Source organism: Pleurodeles waltl, chromosome 12 (genome assembly GCF_031143425.1).
Source record: "Pleurodeles waltl isolate 20211129_DDA chromosome 12, aPleWal1.hap1.20221129, whole genome shotgun sequence".
NCBI lineage: Eukaryota > Metazoa > Chordata > Amphibia > Caudata > Salamandridae > Pleurodeles > Pleurodeles waltl.
In genome coordinates this window covers 396,819,711-396,842,094 of record NC_090451.1, presented here as the reverse complement: position 1 = coordinate 396,842,094, position 22,384 = coordinate 396,819,711, and positions in this window count along the sequence as shown.

Genomic DNA, 22,384 nt, shown 5'->3' with positions numbered 1-22,384 from the left:
GGTGGCTGAGGTGCTCTTGGGACTCTTAGCAGATGGAGGGGGTGGGTCAGGTGGTGCAAAGAGGTCAAGTTTGGAGAGGAAAAGTTTTTTAGGAGCAATGGGAAGGGTAGGTGCAGTGGGTATGGGAGTGGAGGGAGAGGATGTGGTTGTAGGAGAGTCAGGTGTGCTGTCTATGGGTGCAAGTGCTTGTGACGTAGGCTGTCGTGTGGTGGTTGGCTGTTGTGTGGGTGGCTGCCTGCGTTTGTGTGTTTTGGAAGAGGGGGTGACAGACACAGTGGGAGAGGACACAGGGGACGTGTAAATGGCAGTGGGGGTGTTGACTGCATGTGTGCGGACTGTACTGGAGGGTGTGGTGGTGATGGAAGTACTGGCTGATGGTGGTGTGCATGCAGGTGTGAGTGGAGACGTGACAGGGAGGGAGGAGGGAGACGAGGAGGAGGGGGACACATAGGTGGTAGTGACTGTTGCCATGGCTGCATCTGGATGTTGATTGGGTGAATGCTTGTGGGATCTGTGGTGCTTATGTCTGGATGAGCTGCCCTTTGGTGTTGAGGTGTGTGCAGGCTGGTCTGATGGTGTGGATGGGATAGGCTGAGGAACAGGAGACTGGGAGACGGTGGAGGCAGTTAGAAGAGGGAGGCTGGAAACAGGGACAATGGCTGCCGTCAGTGCTGAGGCCAGAGCATTGAACGATCGTTGATGGGCAGCCTGACCCGAATTAATGCCCTCCAGGTATGCATTGCTCTGATGCACCTCCCTCTCTACCCCCTGGATGGCATTCAAAAGGGTAGACTGCCCAACAATGATGGTCTGTAGGAGGTCAATGACCTCCTCACTGAGGGCAGCAGGGGTAACTGGGGCAGGGCCTGAGGTGCCTGGGGCGAAGGAGATGCCCGCCTTCTTGGGCGAGCGGGCACGGAGCGAAGGCTGAGGGGCTGCTGGGAGGGCGGAGCTGGTGCGCTGGGTGGCGGCTGTACCTGTTGAGGCGGGGGGCACGGATGTTGCCGCCACCGCTAGGGAGCTCCCTTCCGAGGACGTGTCAGTGTCGCTGGTGTCACCACGGGTCCCCGTTGTGGAGCTCCCCTCGCCCTCCGTATCACTGGTGACCTCGGTGTCTGTAGCATGGCCCACCGGGGCCTTGTGAGTTGCAGCTCCCTCGTGCTCCGATGCCAATTCTCCTCCGCCTGATGATGCTAATGCACACATGCACAAGAAGATAAAAGAAAAAGGGTGGGGGGAGAAATAAAGACAGGTTGAGTGCATGCATTGTCAACACCGTTGTCGGAGAGGACAGACACAGGAGCCTCCAGCACTACGCCACGCAATCGGGGTACACTACTCAGTACTTGTGACTAGGCCTACAGGTCTATGGACAACAAATGCACACATGGGTGATGCTGGACCATGGATTGCTGTACTTGGCACCCTACAGAGGTGGGGGGGCGGGGGCACATGGCCATGCCTAAAGGAGGGGACTACACTACAGAAAGCGCCCTGGCCTAATGTCACCCACAGCCCTCCTCCCCCACCCAGACACCTCCACTGCGCGTAAAGATAGCAGAATGTGCTGGTACTCACCCCCTTGTGTCTGCTGTGATGTCCTCACGCGCCCATCCAAATCGGGGTAGGCCACCGCCAGGATCCGGGACATCAGGGGGGTCAAGGTACGACTGGCACCCCTCCTACGTTGGGAGGCCATCCCCAGCAGTGACTCAGTGGTCTTTTCCTGGTCCCGAGGAGGATGTCCTCCCACCTCTTTCGGCAGTGGGTGCCCCGTCTGTTGTGGACCCCCAGGGCCCGGACTTCCTTGGCGATGGCACGCCAAATGTCGACTTTCTGATGGGCGTTGACCTATTTGACATGTACAGGGTGGGAAAGGAAATTTCAACATTTTTCTGCATGTCAGATGTGATTGCCCCCCCTCCCCAACCCTGCCATGTGGCACATGCTCTCATCTGTCGTGCCTTGCACTCCTCATTCGCTCCCCACCCCACCATCTTACATCCACCATACACAACCCAGGCATAGCCCATTCAACGTGCACCCAGTGTACTTACCTGTTGGTCTGGAGGACCGTAGAGTAGCGCATACTGGGGCAGGACCCCATCCACAAGTTTCTCCAACTCTTCTGAAGTGAAGGCAGGGGCCCTTTCCCCAGTCGCAGCAGCCATTGTCTCTTCCAGACCGAGGTCACAGCAGCACTTGCAGTATAGGTCCTCTCCTGTGGATGATCAGGTCTCGAGTGATTAAGCAGATAGAAAATGGCGGTCACGCCCGCAGCGGTGCGTACCGCTGCGGTGCGTACCACAACCGCCGGCGCACATCGTCATTGGCTCCTGAGACCCATAGGGTGCAATGTTAACCAATGCGCCTTCGCACTGCGGTCTTCGACCGCCTACCGCCACGGTGTGCCACGCCAGCGCGTTGACATCACATCCCACTGTCACACTTCTCAGGTCAGGCAGCCACCATTACAAGGGCCCACATGGCTTAATTACTACTGTGTCACACAGGCCTAGGCCTTGCATTGCCACTCATACAAGCCTTTCAATGCATAGCGATTTGTGTACTGTGCAAGCTGGGTGAACGTACCTGTGGGTTGCTTGACTCTGTACTCCATGTTGTCCTTCCTAGGCACCGTCCGCTGGGACTTGCGAGGAGAAAGATGAATCCTCCCGTGTACCGACCGCTGGTGGACCTATCGACAATGGAAGAACGACATATTATACTTCGATACCGACTTGACCGAGCCACTATACATGAACTGTGTGCCCAGCTGGAGCCAGACCTGATGTCCCCATCCGCCAACCCACAGGAATTCCCCCTCTGGTGCAGCTTCTGTCAGTACTCCATTTTTTGGCAAGTGGGTCTTTTCAGACAACAGTGGCCATGTCATCAGGGATGTCTCAGCCTATGTTTTCTAAGGTTTTGTCCAGAGTGTTGTCTGCCCTGATGAAATACATGCGGAGGTACATTGTTTTCCCTGAGGAGGGTGATTTGGCCACTGTGAAGGGTGATTTCTATGCCCTTGGACATATCCCCAACATCATTGGTGCCATTGATGGGACCCATGTGGCTTTAGTACCCCCAAAAGACAATGAGCAGGTGTACAGAAATAGAAAAAATTACCATTCGATGAATGTCCAGGTGGTCTGTTTGGCTGACCAGTACATCTCCCATCTAAATGCCAAGTTCCCTGGGTCAGTGCATGACGCGTATGTCATGCGAAATAGCAGCATCCCTTATGTGATGGAACAGCTACAGAGACACCGTGTGTGGGTAATAGGTGACTCTGGTTACCCCAACCTGCCTTGGCTATTGACCCCAGTGAGGAATCCCCGGACCAGGGCAGAGGAACTGTACAATGAGGCCCATGGGCGAACTAGGAGGATTATAGAACGGACCTTCGGGGTCCTGAAGGCCAGGTTTAGGTGCCTGCATATGACAGGTGGATCCCTAATGTACTCACCAAAGAAGGTGTGTCATATCATCGTGGCCTGCTGTATGCTTCACAATCTTGCATTGCGACGCCAGGTGCCTTTCCTGCAGGAGGATGGTCCAGATGGTGGTGTTGTAGCAGCTGTGGAGCCTGTGGAGAGTGAAGAGGAGGAAGACGACGGGGACGACACGGACAACAGGGACACAGTTATACAACAGTATTTTCAGTAGCACACAGGTAAGAATCACCCACGCCACTTTACATTTACTTCTGGCCTCCTGCATCTCTACTTTCTGTGTTTCCCCCCAGTTCCTTTTAACTGATTTTTGACTTTCCCTTCCCTTTTCAGAGCTGTATGACCCACAGCGTGACTTCTGCTTTGTTTGCCCATGGACTAATGCTTATTGACATTGGTATGTTGTCATCACAATGTAACTGAACATTATTGCACCGTTATGTGTAATACATTTGTTAAGAATACAAGCAGACTCCTGATTTTTGAAGTGCACTTGGTGATTTATTTTAAGTGCTACATATAGGTCCATGATAGTAAAACGGTGATGGGTGGGGGTGGAGTAATGTCCATGGCAGAGTCCAGTTCTCAGTCTCACAGGTGCATTGTCCATATGCCTGTGGAAGGATGGAGCAGGGGCTGTTTAAGGTTTGACAGGGTGACAAGGTGGGACAGTGGGATGACATCAGGGGGTATCTTATGCTGGCGGGGGTCTTGGCATCCTACTCTGTCTTCTTGTGTGATCTCAGGTTCCGCTTGCGGGGTGGTTGATCTTCAGCAGGAGGTGGGGTTCTGGTGGCCTGTCGTTGTGTGGGGGCCTCCTGTCCACTAGCGCCGGCGGAGGTGGTAGGCTGTTCGTGGTCCGGGCTAGTGACAGGGGCCCTTTGGGGTGCCACATGGTCCCGCAATGTGGTGACTATCTGGTTGAGGGCCAGGACGATGGTCCCCATTGCGGAACCGATGTTCCTGAGTTCGTCTCTGAACCCCATGTACCGTTCCTCCTGCTGTGCCTGGATCTCCTGGAACCTGGCCAGTACCGTCGCCATCGTCTCCTGGGAGTGGTGGTATGCTCCCATGATGGTGGTGAGGGCCTCTTGGAGAGTGGGTTCCCTGGGCCGGTCCACCCCCTCTCGCACAGCAGCCCTCCCAGTTCCCCTGTTTCCCTGGGCCTCTGTCCCCTGGACGGTGTGCCCACTACCACTGCCCCCAGGTCCCTGTTGTTGTTGGGGTGGTGGGTCAGCCTGGGTGCCCTGTAGTGGCGGACACACCGCTGATTGACGCGTCCTGGAGACAGAGGCATGGGCCCGCTGGGTGGGAGCTGTGCTGGTATTCCCAGAGGGGGTTGGGTCTGCTGTGGCCTGTGTCTTTGTGTGGGGAACCGACTGTCCAGAGGTCCCCGATGGTCCGGGCTGGTCATCAGGTTCTAGGTTGACAGAGCTGCTGTCATCACTGGGGGCCTGTGCTGGGGGCGGGATGGACAAATCTGGACCCTCCTGGCCAGTGTGTTGGCGTTCGGGCCCTGCAGGGGTAAAAGAGTATGGTTATTGCTTCTGTGTGTGCCATGGCGTGCGATTTGTGGGTGCCCTTGTCCCCCAGTGCTGGCATTCCCTTGTGGGAGGAGTTGGGAGGGTGGTTTGTGGGGGGGGGTGGGTATGTGCAGTGGTCATGCTTAGGTGATGGGTGTCCATGGTTTGTGTTGGCATTCAGGGATTGGTGTTGTGTTGGGTGGGTTGTGCTGGTGAGACATTGGCAGGGAGGATGTGTGCTGGGGGGTTGGGGGTGAGGGTGGGGGTGTGGGTTGGCATGCTGGTGGTTGGGGGGTGAAGTAGTTGAGATTAGACTTACCAGAGTCCATTCCTCCTCCTACTCCAGCGAGGCCCTCAGGATGCAGGATGTTCAAGATCTCTTGCTCCCATGCTGTGAATTCGGGTGGAGTGGGTGGGGGTCCGCCGCCAGTCTTCTGCACAGCGATGTTGTGTCTTGACTCCATCGACCACACCTTCCCCCGTAGGTCGTTCCAGCGCTTTCGGATGTCTTCCCGGTTTCTGGGATGCTGTCCCACAGCGTTGACCCTGTCGACGATCCTTTGCCATAGCTCCGCCTTCCTGGCTATTGTGTTGTGCTGCACCTGTGTGCCGAAGAGCTGGGACTCTACCCTAATTATTTCCTCCACCATGACCCTGAGTTCTTGGTCCGAGAACCTGGGGTGTCTTTGGGGTGCCATGGGGTGGTGTGGATGAGGTGTGGGGTGGTGTTTGTGGTGATGTGAGTGGTGGTGTGTGGTGATGTGTGCGTGGATGTGGTGTGGGTGATGATGTTGGGTTCCTGTTGTGTTGTGGTTTGCGTTCCCTGTGCTCTCTCTCTGTGTATTGCGCCTTGTCTCAGAATTTCGATTTGGGGGGGTTTGTGGGTGATGTGGGTGTGTGTTTTATATGGTGATGGGTGTGTGGGAGTGGTGTGTGTATGTGTCTCAGGTGTGTGTATTTTGAATTGTCCAATGTGGCTGTGTTTTGTATGGGTGTGTGTATTTTGAGCGCTGCAGTGTGTACCGCCAATGGAATACCGCGGTTGAAAGACCGCCGCGTGGATTGGTGGGTCGTAATGGCATGGGCGTGTTTGTGTTGGCGTGACGGTGGAGGTTTGGTCATCTCCAGTTTATCGCTGACCGCTGATGAGGCGGCCTTCCGTGGATGTCGGGTTTTTGGCGGTTTGGCAGTTGTGGGTCAGAATGACCATGGCGGTTTACCGCGGCCGTGGCGGTAGAATGGCGGTCTTCTGACCGGCGGTAAGAGCCTTTTACCGCTGAGGTCAGAATGACCCCCATAGTCATCATACTATAAACATCACATTGTAAATAGCACAAATAAAATACTTTGCACTTGATTCTCCTTGGTCTACTCTTTCTCCACTACATACACCATTGGAATGTGACTCAACCTCATTGAGCATATAAGTAACACAAACGTGACAAGTATGGTAGCAACATCATTTGTGATGTAAGAGGGTCTACTGCCACCAACCCACATATAAGTGACACACAATTTGTGGGCATGTGACTCCTGAAGGTTTAGATCCATGCACCACTACATATATTGTTCCGTCAAGTGGGCAAGGTCCTATTACCTAGGCCATTCACCAGAACAACACCATGCCCAACAGCATGTATGCAAGGGGTCACAGATAAGGTAGGGACTGTTAACAAATGAGTATCGAGTTATGTAGGAACAGAGCTCTGTCACAACTCATGGCGACAGTAGCTTTGCCTGCATGATACATGTGTGACAAGGGTGGAACATCATTGGCAACTCTGGTTCTTCAGTAAATGTCCAGGGATTGTAACCAATGTCTGATGCTGAGCCTGCCGAGTGTATCCATGGGATTGTCTCTTGGCACTGCCATTGGGCACAACCCTAGCACATGGTGGACTCTATCGCACGGATGGCACATACATGTTGGCTGTGGAGTGTGCAATGGGCTGCCAGACTAAATAATCAGCTATGGGTGCAGAATCACTATCCAAACACATGACCCATGGTCACGATCAATGGATTTATTGGGACAATGCACCATCAAATTTGTATCTGAGTTGAATGTGTCTAATACTCACTATGTACATGAGGTATACACTTGTCACACAAACCTGCTGTCTTGACACATGCCTAGAGCAAATCCAGGCAAACATGTGAAAACTGATTAAGTGGTATATGTCCTAGGTAGCACCGTATTTGCAGTATCAACAATTCATTACATGTCAGAGTATGCTGTGTATGGCTATATCACACAGCACAAAACAATACCATTCATTATCACTCACATGATAGAACAAGTGCATGATAGCAACAGTTACAAATTGTCCCATGCATGTTTGGCCTCCAGCATCGCAATCAGGTGTGGGATGTGCTACTATGTTCAGCATTATTGAAAAATGTCTGAGACTCAACACCAAACTGGGAGTAGACCTTGCCATATATGTTGCATTTGGCAAATGAACAGTACAGCACTGAGATAATTTTACACCTCAATATCATTCAATCATGGTACGAGTTACCTAGGTTGTGGCATGTTGGAAGAAATGCATACCCATGTTCAATGGAGGTTGTAGATGGACTGCTTAGAGACACCCACAGATACTTGCAAATACAACACAGGAGGTGAAATGAGACAACACAAGTGCTGTGGCAGGAGTAATGTCATGTGTGTGTGGAACGCATTACATCTCACAAATACCGTCAATAGAACTGCAACTATCAAGTAGCCAGTAGAAGGAGATGTGTAAATCTTGCAATTACACAAGTCACATGTTGCATCATGTCCATGTATGACCAGACAATGTTGCAGTAGAATATGTATACGAAGTGCAAGCAGCCTAAAGAATGGGAGCAATGTAGGTGACAATACATTCCTTACTAGTAGTGCAGAAATACATGGAAAAGGGACACACATAGACCAACACTGACTGTACTACACATCAATGTCTACATGTCAACATTTAACATATGTACAGAGAGGGTGGCCAGGTCAGTACATAACACAGCCATGTTGGCCACTAGCATACTATTGTATTTGCCCATCACAGGAGGCTGTGACAGACAACACCATCTGTACCCTGGCACGTTTCTAATATTGAAGTCACAAGGGATACAAGCCAAACAAGCTGCCCAAGGAAACAACTAAGGACATCAAATAATGTCCCACCTGTGCAAGCACCCGAGCTCTGTACATGACAAGGGAAAGCTGACATCAAGTATCGCAGAGGAAAATGCGATATCCTGGTCTGTATGACCACAATTGTGCACATGTCTGTCTACTGGGGAGTGTGCATAGTTCTACTGAGTTGCAATCATGAAGGGGCTAGGTCCCTGCTCAATAAAACCACACACCACTGCTCTCGCTACATTAACGTATGACAATGTCAGGGGCTTGATGCATGTGCATAGGGGGCTGACTAACCTGGAGCTCCATTGCCTTGCCAGTCACATGGAACCATAGGTTTGCGTTACCATACAGACTCACACAGTTGTGATGATGAGTAGGCTGCCATCTATGTCAGACTGCATTACTGTTACGCAGTGGTATGCCATTGTTTGTGACAGTCATAACAAGCATGATGTGGACAAACGTGAGTGCCTAGTTGGTGGCATGCACACATATGCCACATATCTCAGCACACATGTACCACTGTAATTGCTCAGGCATGGTAATGTGTATGGATTCTGGAAAAAAGGCAACCTAGCAGAAAAGTAAGGGCATAGGTATCACAAGATCAGTGACTTTAAGAAATGACCTTCAGATGTACTCCAACATATGGAAATATAGGCGGCACTGATATGACAACACATGCATTTGTTAAATGCCCACATGTGTCCATACAGGAAGATAGTAATTTGAGGTTTCACATCCCATGAACATACCACTGTCGTCATATGTTACAGAAATTATACAACACATGTCTATACACACACACAGCATATACTAACCTTCACCAACATATGGGTACATAACATCTCCTTCAACTAAGATGCCTGGGGGACCAAATAGTACACGTGTAGCAGAGCAACATGAAGTAAAATCCAACAACACACCACACAGTGGACACACATTCACGTGCAAATTCCCAGGGTGTACGTGATGTCAATGCAGTCCAAGTCCACGGAATACTGTGAGTAGAAATTGTGATGGTTGTCACATGCTTTACCATGTGTTGGACATAGGCCACCACATATATTGTGTTGTAGGTATATGTACATTTGTATCTCAGACAGAACAATGTTGTCCAACACAAATTAGTATACATACACATATGTACACACATAGTGCACATGTGCCAACATCAATGTGGACACAGTGCAGCTACACATGCACATATGCACAAGGTATGAGTAATCACAGGCAGCAGACTCATAAACAAACCTATAGGTTCAACATACCATTGTCACCATAATGACATTACTGGACAGTCACGCACATGTTTCCATACCACATATACAACATTGTTGCACAGCCCATGTGACATGTTAAGTTAATCCGGGTGCGCTCAAGGCCTACAATGCAAAAATGCACCCAATTCCATCATGCATAAAAAAAAAGCCATAAACACATCAACTACACATTGCAATGTTATTAAATTGAGGCCTGGGCCCCGAGCGACAATTACACACACACACACATGACTGGAAACGTGACGCACACAACCAGGAAGTGATGAAAAAGGACATCCTGCCTGCAAACATTGTACAGTGAGTTCACTTTCACTTCACAGTCTAATTGTCTGTGACTGTGTGAGGGTTTCTGGAGCTGGTGTTGTAGGTGGATTGGTGTTTTTTGAGTGTTTGTAGTGTTTATTGTGCTGTGTCTTGTAGGTGTTGTCCTTAGTTGTCTTTAAACTTGTCTTCTGTAGTTTAATTGTACTGTGTTTGTCTCTGCTTTGTGGGGTGTTTCTCTGGGGTAGTATAGTTGTTGAGGTAGTTGGGGTATTTGGGTTAGGTGTTATGTTTCTCTATTTTTTTTTGGGGGGTGAACTGCATTTGCAGTATGTCTGGGAAAGGGAGGATGCCGTGGATGCCTGCCGATGAGCTGGGGGGGTCATCTGGCTTTTTCAGCACTACCTCCCTTTGATGCTGCCTTTGGGTGGCTGTGTAATCCTTGGATACCCCACATAGGCATGGCGGCTGGGGTAGGGGGAGGTGCTCCACCTCCTCACATGGATCTTTGGCAGTGTAAGGAACGACCACCAACTCAAACACCAATGGGCAGGATCTGCTGGATCGTCTGGGTATTGATATTGGTGGAGCAGCTGGTATGTCTCACATTTCCATACAAAGTCCTAACTTTTGCATGTGCAGGACAGTTGTAGATATGGTTGAGTGATGCATGCAATGCTTGTGGATGTGGACATGTATGCTACCTGTATGATGAGTCCCAGCACCACCTTAGGCCTGCAAATCAGATCTACAATAATGAAGCTGATTCTGGGCAGATGTACCATTTTCTCTGCACAACCATTCAAAAGTGTTGTGAGGAAGGCATAGGGCAACTCAGTAATGAGCAGCACCAAATGAGGCCAGCACCATCCATCATGTATGGAAGGGGGTCCCAAAACCTGTATGGTTGGCATATGTATAAGCCACAGAGTAAAATGAGAAATCCCTTAGTTAAACTATACTGGCACTCTGAGCAGCTGCTGAGAGCAGGTGTGATATGGGGGTTTAACAATGTATGAGATGGACTCCCAATGTACTCAGCAGAAGTCGTGAGGATCTGTTGCACCTCCTGATGAGTACATCATTTACCTACACATAAATAAATACATTTGGGCCCTACTTGCATCAGGCTGTGCCTTACTTTCCATCAGGTGCACATACATGGCTGGGGCAAGGGATACACTGAGGACTCTATTGATGCAATTGGTGCTGCACACCTGTTCTATTGGTCCCTTTGTGTCATTGCCCAAGGCCATGTAAGGGAGATTGACCATGCACTGGGTCCAGACTACTAACACTTCCTTGTTCCAGTTCCTTGTGTATCACATACACCCTATACTATGTCTATTACCACACACATGTGCAGAATCAGTTCCACAGGCCTGCCTCTTCTCACTGACAGTATGGGGCTGCCCTGCCACTGCTCCTTCACTGGCTCATCGCTCAGTAACCTGCACTAACAAATGCATCATTGGACCACAGAGCAAGCGTTTCTGTGCTGAGGCATTTTCTATGGCCATGTTCTTATCCCTCCCTGGACAAATAATGATATACCATGGCAACAATGTCTGGCCACACACCATTGGCAATACATCCATGTTTTTACTCAATCAGTGTGAAGGTAGGTACAACTATCTTCACATGATTATCCTCCCATAGCATTAATGCTCATGTGTGTGCCTTGTGATGGAACACACACATTACTCACTTCACTGACGGATGTATCATGTCCTTCCCCAGCATCTTGGAATACCCACACAACCCCTGGGCAGTAGTTTGTCAGTTTGCTGTGACAATGAGGTAGATGTCTAAAACACTTTAGCCCTCATTATGACATTGGCGGGTGGTTCAATGCCATCCTGCCATCACGCTCACCTGATTCTCGCCGGAACGCTTATGGCTTCTCTGCTGGGCCGGCGGGTAGAAACAGAGTTTCTGCCCACCAGCCCAGTGGGGAACAGGGCCTTAACATTGCTGCTGGCCCCTAATAGAGCCAGCAGCAATGTGGCGGTTTGGCGGGTGCAGCAGCACGCGTCGCACATTCCACTGCCTGTAATTCGGGCAGTGGAATGCGCAATGGGGCTGTGCATGGGGGGCCCTGTATTGCCCATGCCAAATGCCTGGGCAGTGTAGGGGCCCCCGGGGGCCTCCCGAGCCCCCATTCCACCAGCCTTTCTATGGCACTGTTTTCCACCTTGGACAGGCGGTTGGAGACTCGTAATCCCCAGGGCAGCGCTGCTTGCTGCGCTGCCCTGGCAAATTAGAACCGCCTGGACCGCCTGGACCGCCTGGACCGCCTGGACCACCTGGACCTCCAGGCTGCAGGCTGGAGGCAGCCTTATGGTGTCAGCTGTTTGTTCATAATGTCCCGCCTGGACCGCCACCTTGGTGTTGGTCTGACCGCAACCGTGACCCTCGAGGTCTAGTGACTGCCAGGGTCATAATGGTCTCCTTTGTCACAGCAGCATTGTCAGCACAGTGTGCCACACATTGTTTACCCTTACTGACAAGACAGTACTGATGTGGGTGATATCTGCAGAGGTCTCTAGGGGGCCTATGTAGGAGACACATACACCACAGGTGCCTCAGTACCCTTCAGATAAAAGGAGTCTGTAGTACTGCAAGGAGCCATTTTGTGCTCCACAACAATCAGTAGTGTACACATTTAATAGACAACTAACCTCCAGATGGTTGTGTGAAAAGTCTATGATTCTTCCCACACCAGATCTCATGCAGTTTTCACAACATGGTCCATGATATTTGTGAGTGATGTAGGTCACGTCACTTATGCATATGATGTGTGTGCTGTGTACGTACCTGGTACTTTGGTTATGTCTGACATGCATTTGCAAATGATATACAATGTTTCTGGATACTGTTGCAGCACCCACTGCAGTGCCAAACTCACCGTGGGCCTAAGGGCACCCACACAGCCACCATGTGTGTGCCATTTAAGACATGTAGCACTACATAGCACAGGGTAGGGGGCTTCAGTTCTGTAATGTGTTAACAACTCTGATGTGAAGCTCAGGCTTAAAGCCAAACTTTCTGGGAAGTTTCAATCAGTTGTACATGTGGGCACATCATGGACAATGGCGTGCCCACTTGTTGCATATGCTTAGGCCAGGTTTTACAACAGGACATTACCAAACCATAGACTAGCAGGGGGAAGTTACCTCACCCCCTACCATATGGCCCACACCTTGCCTCCATGATGACTGGGCAAGCCTTGATGTCTCATCAGGTGCGTCAAGGTGATGGATTGCATGCACAGCCCCTGTTATGCAGAGGGACACAGGAAATCCAGACTTGTTGGGGCACGTGATCCTCACAAGTTAGAAGACAGAAATGTTGATCATGGACAGTTTTGTACGCTCAGCTCTAGGCCCTGTTGTTTCTAAATAGGTTTCTGTCATCCCAGAGACATGTACATAATACTGATGATGGCTGGTAGGAAATACTGATAGATGAGGAGTGAGTCATTTTTGAGGAATGTGTGTTGGACTGTATGTGTTATCTGCAGTTGCCGTGTACCTTGTATGCCTGTACATCCTCCACCCAATGCAATGCTTGATTCTCCTAGTTTTTGTAATTGTCTGGGCCTGGGGCTTGTCATGAGTGCACTGGCCAAGTTAGGGGAATGGCCTAGGGTATGCTTACTGTCTTGATTTCCCAGATTTCCCATATGCATCCCCATTACCAAGGAGCTGTCAGAGTGGCTGCTAAATTCTATCTCCTAGTGCATACATTTGCCATACTGTGTTCCAGCCATTCACAATGTGTATGTAATCTTTATGTTGGACAGGTAAATATGGTACTTCATCTGTCATTGGTGGGGTCCTGCTAATTCATTATTGACAAGTGTGGTATATCTGACAACTCTCAAATTTGGAACTGTATCCTGCAATACTGAGAGATGGCCAACACTGATAAGGTTAGCTTTTCCTGTTTCACATAAAAAGGTTGTACTGATTGAGTAATGAGCCATACATGGTGTACGTGTACCTCCAAGGATATGGGTTCCAAAGCATTTAGGGGGTCATTCCGACTTTGGCGGGCGGCGGAGGCCACCCGCCAAAGTAACCCCGTCGGAAGACCGCTCTGCGGTCAAAAGACCGCGAGGGTCATTCCGACTTTCCCGCTGGGCCGGCGGGCGACCGCCAAAAGGGCGCCCGCCGGCCCAGCGGGAAAGACCCTGCAACAAGGAAGCCAGCTCCGAATGGAGCCGGCGGAGTTGCAGGGGTGCGACGAGTGCAGTGGCACCCGTCGCGATTTTCACTGTCTGCAAAGCAGACAGTGAAAATCTTTATGGGGCCCTGTTAGGGGGCCCCTGCACTGCCCATGCCAGGGCATGGGCAGTGCAGGGGCCCCCAGGTGCCCCACGAGACCCGTTCCCGCCATCCTGTTTCTGGCAGTGAAAACCGCCAGAAACAGGGTGGCGGGAAGGGGGTCAGAATCCCCATGGCGGCGCTGCAAGCAGCGCCGCCATGGAGGATTCCCTGGGCCAGGGGAAAACCGGCGGGAAACCGCCGGTTCCCCTTTTCTGACCGCGGCTTTACCGCCGCGGTCAGAATGGCCCTGGAAGCACCGCCAGCCTGTTGGCGGTGCTTCCGTGGTCCCCGGCCCTGGCAGTCATGGACCGCCAGGGTCGGAATTACCCCCTTAGTATACAAAGTTGGTTGTAGCTGACAGCACAATCATTACGTTTTCTCTTGTTTGGATCCTAGTGTGGGGCTTAGTGTCTGACAGTCATGCATTCATGTATTGACACAATGCTAACTTTTAGCTGAGTAGATGGATCATAGCAAACAAAGAAATGCTACATGTGTACAATGTGCTTTATTTACAGGTGCAATTGTTATTGTGATTTCTGTACAATATCCATTTCACTGATCCCATGAGTGGACCTTTGACACATGAGCACAATCGGAGACCAGGGTTGAGGGACATGTCATGAGGAGTAGTGTGCATTAGTGAGGAGTGCATAAAATTGTCAATTGGTATGGTAGAGATAATGACAGCACATAGCAGACAAAACTTGCTCATGGGACTGGTTGCTTCTTAAATCTACTTGTCCTGTAAAGAAATCTACTTGTCCCATTGGAGCCATATAGTGTGGCAACAAATTATGGCAGCTATCTCATTGTGTAAGAGCTCTGATAATAGCATTTCTGATTATGGCTGGGCGATTACTATGGTACGGCTTGAATACTTGCAATTTCAAACCCTATTAAAGCAATTTACTTATTTTGGCTCCTTTCTGCAGATCTGCATACTGGGGCATGAGGAAGCAGTAAGCAATAGTTCCAGGGCTGGAATGTCTTTGAGTCTACAAACCTACTAACCTGCATGCTTTAAGGATTTTCACCAGCTCTCCTCTAATCTTTTCCCATAAAGAGAAAGGTTGAAAATTTACTTCTGACAATGGCTGAGGTAGAAGTTCTTATAGGGTTAGGAAAAAAGTGGTTGGAGGGAAAGTGAACTTGTAAACGGTCAATAGATTTTCACATGCGCAAATAAACACATGTATATTTGCTTGTGCTAAGTTACCCATTCCTTAACGCCATCCTATATAATTTCATAAATATGGCTCAAGGATGACGCTAAGGAATGACGCTAGCTTGCATCAATAAAAATGACGCACAACTGCGTTAGCTACTCTACCTACATCTGAACAAGGTCAAACATTTACCCCCAGTCACAGATCTGGGCCTAAATTCATTGTTTTGTTTCTCACCAGGCCAATCCAGTGAGGACACAGGGAAATGCAAATCAGTCTTGACCCTGCTCCCCATGGGAACAGTCCAGCCCAAACTGCCATGTCATACCTGGACCAGAAACAAGCATCCTGGGACCACCTTTGGGGTATCACACCTCATCAGCCAGGCTAGCTTGAATCCAGTGGTACAGAGAGCCTGGGACTCATGTCTTGGCATACCCGGTGCACTTAGGGTGACAAATGAAAAAAGGAACAGATGATGGACAGAATGCTGAACTATGTCCAATATTCACCCCCAGTCACAGATCTGGGCCTAAATCCATCATTTTTTCTGGGGTGACGTCTCTGTAATTTCGGGACCCAATCCCTGCATAAGCTGTGACCAGCGGTGGGATATAGGTCCAGACAACTATCGGAGCAGCTTCCATAGTGTATCAGTGCTTGACTGTTCCGGGATCCTTTCGCTGCCTGATCTCCTGTTTCAGGTGCATTGTACTGAAGATGGCGGGCGTGGCTGTATCTTTCTGGTGGATCGTCTAGGGACTATGAGGTGTTCCTGGGCGCTGCTCTGGAATGTCTAATGGAAGTGTAGATAGCCCCAACTGCTCCCTCATCTTTGGCAGATGTGTTCCAATCTTTCCTGACAGTTTGCCTTCTGTTTTCCTGCATAAATAAGGCCTTTTGTTTGTCAGGCGCCTGGAACCTCACTGCTACACATTTTCAGGAAGAGCTTGCCATGCACCTGTTCAAATATGGCCCCAAAAAAGTGTTAGGCCTCTTTCCCTGATCTGCTTCTATTTTGGTTGTTGATTGGAGTTCAAGGGCCTATGTCAAGCCTGTAATTTCTATTAGAGATACTGTTACTGGAATGGACTCACTGGCTTTCAATTGAATTGGTGAACTGGTGGCCTGAAGTGTTTGTCGAAGGGGGAGGGCATGCATGAAGGACTACAATGCCCAGCAGCCCCTGTGGCAAGGGGTATAAAGCATCCGCAGTGCTCCTACATCACAGTGAACTTAAATGGAAATGGTGAACTGGTGACTGCAGTCTTTGTTGGAGGGGGCCTTGCACGAAGGATCACAGTACCCAGTAGGCCCTGTGGCAGGGCTATAAAGCAGCTCACTCTCTTTATCCTCATGCTCTGAATGTATTTTTTTCCCTTTGCTGCTGTACTTTGTGTCATCTAATTTCACTTTAAAAATCACTTTACAACCACCATGGGTAAGGGCAAGCATCCAGTGTGTCGTTAATCTCCACCCCTCCCTTGAAATATACTTCTATAGATTGGATGATGGAGAGGGCAATGGGGTCATTGGCACTGAAATGGCCCTGATAGAAAGATGACTGTCCTTTAGTTTTGGTGCCAATCTAGTGCTGGCAGATGAACCCTCAACAGACATCCCACATAGCCTCTACCACGAGTGCCTTCCTGCTGCTTGCATAGCTTCTGGCCCTTCATTGATTTCTCCAGTGGCGGGAAAGTCCCTTTTGAAGTACATGGGTCCAAGGTACCAAGCAGGGAAAAAAGATTAAGTGGGTCTCTGAGGCTTCATGTCCAATGAAGCAACCAAGAGGGACACCCAGCCAGTACACCCTTAGTCAAACAGCAAATGCAACTTCATTCCCACAAATTATTTGTGATATAGAGCCTGTTAGAAATTGAGTTTCTAGTTAGCAGAGGTTTGCGCTCTGTCCAAAGAGGGACAACAATCCTAGTCAAGGCAAGTAAGATACACACTAAAACTTTACCTGTGCTCACCCTCTTGTAGCCTGACACAGAGCAGTCAGGCTAAACTAAAGAGGCAATGTGTAAAGTATTTGGGCACACTCACAGTAACAAAGTGAATACCTATAAAAGGACTCCACACCAGTTTAGAAAAATAGCCTATTTTTATCTGAGTCAAACAAGGCCAAAACAACAAAAATCAAGCATACACAAACCAAGTTATGGATTTTGGAAGAATAAATAAAAATGCAGTGCTTGGAAGACATTAGCTCCCATCTGGGACTATTTGGTCACACTAGACTACGGCAAATCCAAAAGTTCAGTCCAACTGTGGTGGAGTGTGGGCGGGGTACTGGAGTCAAGCAGACCAACTGACAGTACCTTGGTTGCGTCAAGGCTCAATGATGATGTATTGATCCAAGGAGGGGATGCGTCAGGCTTGCAAGCGATGCGTAATTTCCTGGTCAGGCAACACTGGTGATGTGTCGAGATTCAGAAGCGGTGTGTACTGGATTTTATGCGTCAGTTCTGACCCTGCCAAGCCCGAGCTGCACTGTAAGTCAGGGTTGTTGCGTTGCACAGTTGGCGAGCTGTGCTTATGGCTTTGGTGTAGACAGCAGCAAAAGCGGTATTTCTGCAGGGGATGTGTTGGTTTCAAGTGACGCACTGGAACTGCTGCGTCAGTCTTGTGTTGCAGCGTCACACTCACCTCCAAGGGCCCAGGACTGTATTTGGCACCACTTGGCAGAGCAAAACTCGCAGCAGAGGAGTCCAGGTTCTGGTAGCAAAATGTGGGTGAAGACTTTAATGTCCCCGAGACTTCAGAAACAGGAGGAATGGTCAGTGAGGCCTGTGGGGAAACTTTAGATTGCAGGATGTAGAGAGTTAGATCCAATCCTCTCACTCTCATGCAAGAAGTAGTAGGCAGCAGCTCAACACAGGAGAGAAAACAGCAAAGTAGCAGTCCCTCCTGACAGTACCGCGATCCTTTCTTCCTGGCAGTCCAGAAGTGTTCCGAGTATATGGTGTCAGAGGCCCAGTACTTATACCCAAATGAGCCTTTGAAGTGGGGGAGATTTCACAGAGTGGGTTTGAAGTGCCCCAGTTCGCTTTCACCCCAGTCCTGTCTGCCAGGAGTTCTGACGGGGATTTTCAGTCTTCTGTGTGGGGCCAGGCCACTACCCTATAAAGTGTGAGTGAGAGACCCTCTACCCTTCATGTCCATGAAGACCCATCAATATGCAGATGCAATGCAGGGGCAGTTGAGTGCCCTGTATTTATGACTGTCTGGTTGTAATGCAAAAAGGTAACTGTCACTTAAACTTACACAGACCATATGTGGATTGGAGGCTCAGTCTCAGGTACAGGATGTTTAAAGTAGGCCTGAAATTTAAATCCACCTTTACCAAAAGATGTGTTTGTAAATTGTGACTCCAATGACACCAAAATCCATTTTTCTATCCTTTTCCAATTGGAAATTACACTTAAAAGATGTTTTAAGGCAATTCACCTACTAGCCTGTGGGAAAGAATGCCCTTGTAATAGTGAAAAATGTAAGAGTTTTTCACTACCTGGACATGTTAAACTCAAAAGTACAAGTCCAATCTTTTAAATACACTGAACCCTGCCCTTTGGGCTAACCATGGCCTACTTTAGCTGTGTCTTACATGTAATAAAAAAGAATATTTTGGGCCTGGTAAGGGGGTACACTTGCCAGGTCGAAGTGGCAGTTTACCCTACACACACAGGCTCTGCAATGGCAGGCATGAGGCATGTTTGAAAGGCTACTGGTAGCGGGTGGCACTACCAGTGCTGCAGGCCACTAATAGCATTTGACTTACAGGGCCTGGGGACGTAGTGCACTTTACTGAGGAGTTACTAGTATATCAAATATGGCAGTGATGGAAAAGCCAATGTTACCATGTTTTAGACACAGAGCACATGCACTTTAACCTTTGATAGTATTGGTAAAGTACACAGAGTAATAAAGCCAGCAACAACAAAGTTAATCCCACAGTCAAAATAGAAGGTAAGAAAGCAAAATGTTAGGGGAAACCAGAGGTCTAACAGAGCATTTACTAGCTGACTGTGTTATTAAACCCAAGACTCTATTGCAGTGTGAACTTGCAACTCTACCGGAATAACTGAGAGCCATTGAAACGCAATTAGAGTCCCCCCCTGCAGTGGTGCCTCTCCTCTGTAAGAGCCACCCCAGTGCCTATTGAGCCAAGCGATATGCTAAACACTCCTGTCCCACTCATGCAATAAAATGTTTAGTTTAATGCCTGTTTATTAGCTCGGGTGTCCTAGGCCGGTGAGTGCCATATAGGCTGAGGGTTTCGTATCAAACCTGGCACCAAACCAGAACATCTTAAATATCCCACCAGCTGTGTGCCCCTATGCTCTGGTGCTGATGGGCATCCCCCCATGGAAGAACTATGTGGAGTCTTTTGTAGAGTTACAGAATAAAATATTGCACTCGTTAGTATGGAATAGAGTTCCCTTGCTCTTTCCAAGGAGATTCTGTTACATGAAGGTTCGGCTTGATGGGCCTGGCCCTATCACTGGCCAAAGAAGATTACGTGATTGTAAATATTAATTTCACCCTCTGTGGCTCAATTCATATTATGCTGGGAAAAATGTGTGTAAGGCTTGGCATAGTCCATAGCCTCCGTTCTCCTTGGATATTTTAATAAGCCCCATTTCTTGCCTCCACCTGTTTGTAATCCACAGGTTGGGCTGACTTGGAGAAGAGGGATACTTGTAGCTCCTCGGGTGTCATTCATCATTGAACATTTTGCTCAGTTTATTGCTTCATCCACTTCTAATAGTAACCAGTTAAACATTAAACCGGTTTCTAATACTAACCAGTTTAATGTCCCAGTGGGGACTCGATTTGATGTTTGTCTGATGGTGACTGACTGCAGCACCTCCTCACCAGAGATCCATCCCCTTGTCACAATAGATATGACTACACATTCAGAGTGTGTGACAGGAGCTGTCTCGGTTAGACCTAGGAATTTTTTCTCTCTAATAAGGTAGAACATCGTCAGACATAAAGATGAGATTAAAATCTCTGATTGGCTAGATTTATTGATACTTTAGATTTTGTAGTCCTTCAGGAACCTTGGCCTCTTCAACAATTGTTTGCAGGTGTTTCTTGTGTTATTTCTCTCCATCTATACCCTCCTCCTATGGAAGAGCAAAGGGTGTTTTTTCAATCTAGATTAAAATGTACCTCAAGGTGGCCGTAACAACTCTTGACACAGGGTGCTCTGCATTCTAGGCAGCGCTTATCAAAGACATAGAGGGTTATTTTTTATTTGTTTAGTGCATTTTTGAAAAATTAGTTTTACTAATTTTTTTTATTAGCTTTTTGAGGGATTGTTTCAGTTTACTGCTGGTCTTAAGCCAATCGGGCCGGATATTATCTCCCAGCCTAGATTCCTGCTCTTTGGTGATTTAGGGCCAGATGTAGGAAGAAATGGGTTCCAAGTCGCAAACTCATATGCAGGATGGTGTCCCTGACACCATCTGCGAATCGCAAGGGGGTCGCAAAGGCCCACCTCATTAATATTAATGAGGTGGGTCGCAATTTGCGACCCCCTTGCGATTCCCTGCACTCACAGGGATGGTGGCCTGCTGGAGACAGCAGACCATCATGTCTGTGACTGCTTTTTTAATATTGCAGCCCGTTTTCCTTTAAGGAAAACGAGTTGCAATACACTCGAGAAAATGAAACCATTTGGTTTCATTTTTTCTGAGTAGGCAATGGTCCATAGGACCACTGCCTGCTCTGAAAAATTATTTTTAGAGCATTCACAAAGGGGAAGGGGTCCCACTTCACATGGGTGCTAACTGCGAATTGCTTTGCGACCGCGTTCGCGGTCACAAAGCAATTCTGCATCGCGATGTGAATAGCAAGTAGGAAGGGGAACACCCCTTCCTATTTGTGATTCGCATTCCCATTTTGCGAGTCGGTAACCAAGTTACTGACTCGCAAAATGGGAATGTGAATCGCGATGCGCATTTTGCATGGCACAAACAGCGAATTTCGCTGTGTGCGCCATGCAAAACGTTTGTTACATCTGGCCCTTAATGCTAAATTAGGGAATCAACAGGAGGAGCTGGTCTCTTTGAGATCCATAAGCACTGAAAGAAATGATGATTACAGGGAAAGAGAGTTAGGAGACATCTTAGCTTTAAATGATTTAGTGGATGTGCTTAGTTTTGAAATTTTAGCCAAGATCTTGATCGGAGTGTACCTAATTTCATTTGGAGGGGCGATCTTCTGTTATCGATTTTATCTTTGTCCCAAGGAATTTCTGTCAATGGCTTACTAAATGCACTATACTTGAGACCTAGTGGGTGGACAATAATCATCTGTGTTTAGAAGGGATCTTCCCTATGGGTAGGGATAAATTGCCTGTGGCATTTATTGTAATTAACCAACACTAGTGATTAGGGCTAAGGTTGGTTTGATCAATAAAGGACCCTAAGTCCACATTAAATTCTCTCCTCAAAAAATGTTTGCCAGTATTCATTGGGTGTCTAACCGAAAACACAGGTGAACCTCTGTAGGAAAATGGCTCCTTGTTGCAGTTACGCCCCCCACACTTTTTGCCTGCTATTGATGCTGACTTGACTAAGAGTGTGCTGGGACCCTTCTAACCAGGCCCCAGCACCAGTGTTCTTTCACTAAAAATGTACCATTGTTTCCTTTATTGGATCACCCTTGGCACACAGATAAGTCCCCTGTAAAAGGTACCCGTGGTACAAAGGGCCCTGTGACCAGGAAAGGTCCCTAAGGGCTGCAGTGTATGTTGTGCCACCCTAAGGGACCCCTCAACTAAAACATGACCACTGCCATTGTAAATTGTGTGTGTTGGTGGGGAGAAAAAGGCAAAGTCGACATGGCATCCCCCTCAGGATGCCATGCACACAAAATACTGCCTGTGGCACAGGTACGTTACCCCTCTAGCAGGCCTTAAAGCCCTAAAGCAGGGTGCAGTATGCCACAGGTGAGGGCATAGTTGTATGAGCAATATGCCCCTACAGTGTCCAAGTCTATTCTTAGACATTGTAAGAACAGTGTGGCCATATTAAGTATATGGTCTGGGAGTTTGTCAAAACAAACACCACAGTTCCATAATGGCTATACTGAACACTGGGAAGTTTGGCATCTTAGAGATGCCCCCTGTATATTACCCAATCCTTCAGTGCAGGACTGACTTGTCTGTGCCAGCCTGCCGCTGAAAGACGAGTTTCTGACACCCTGGGGTGAGA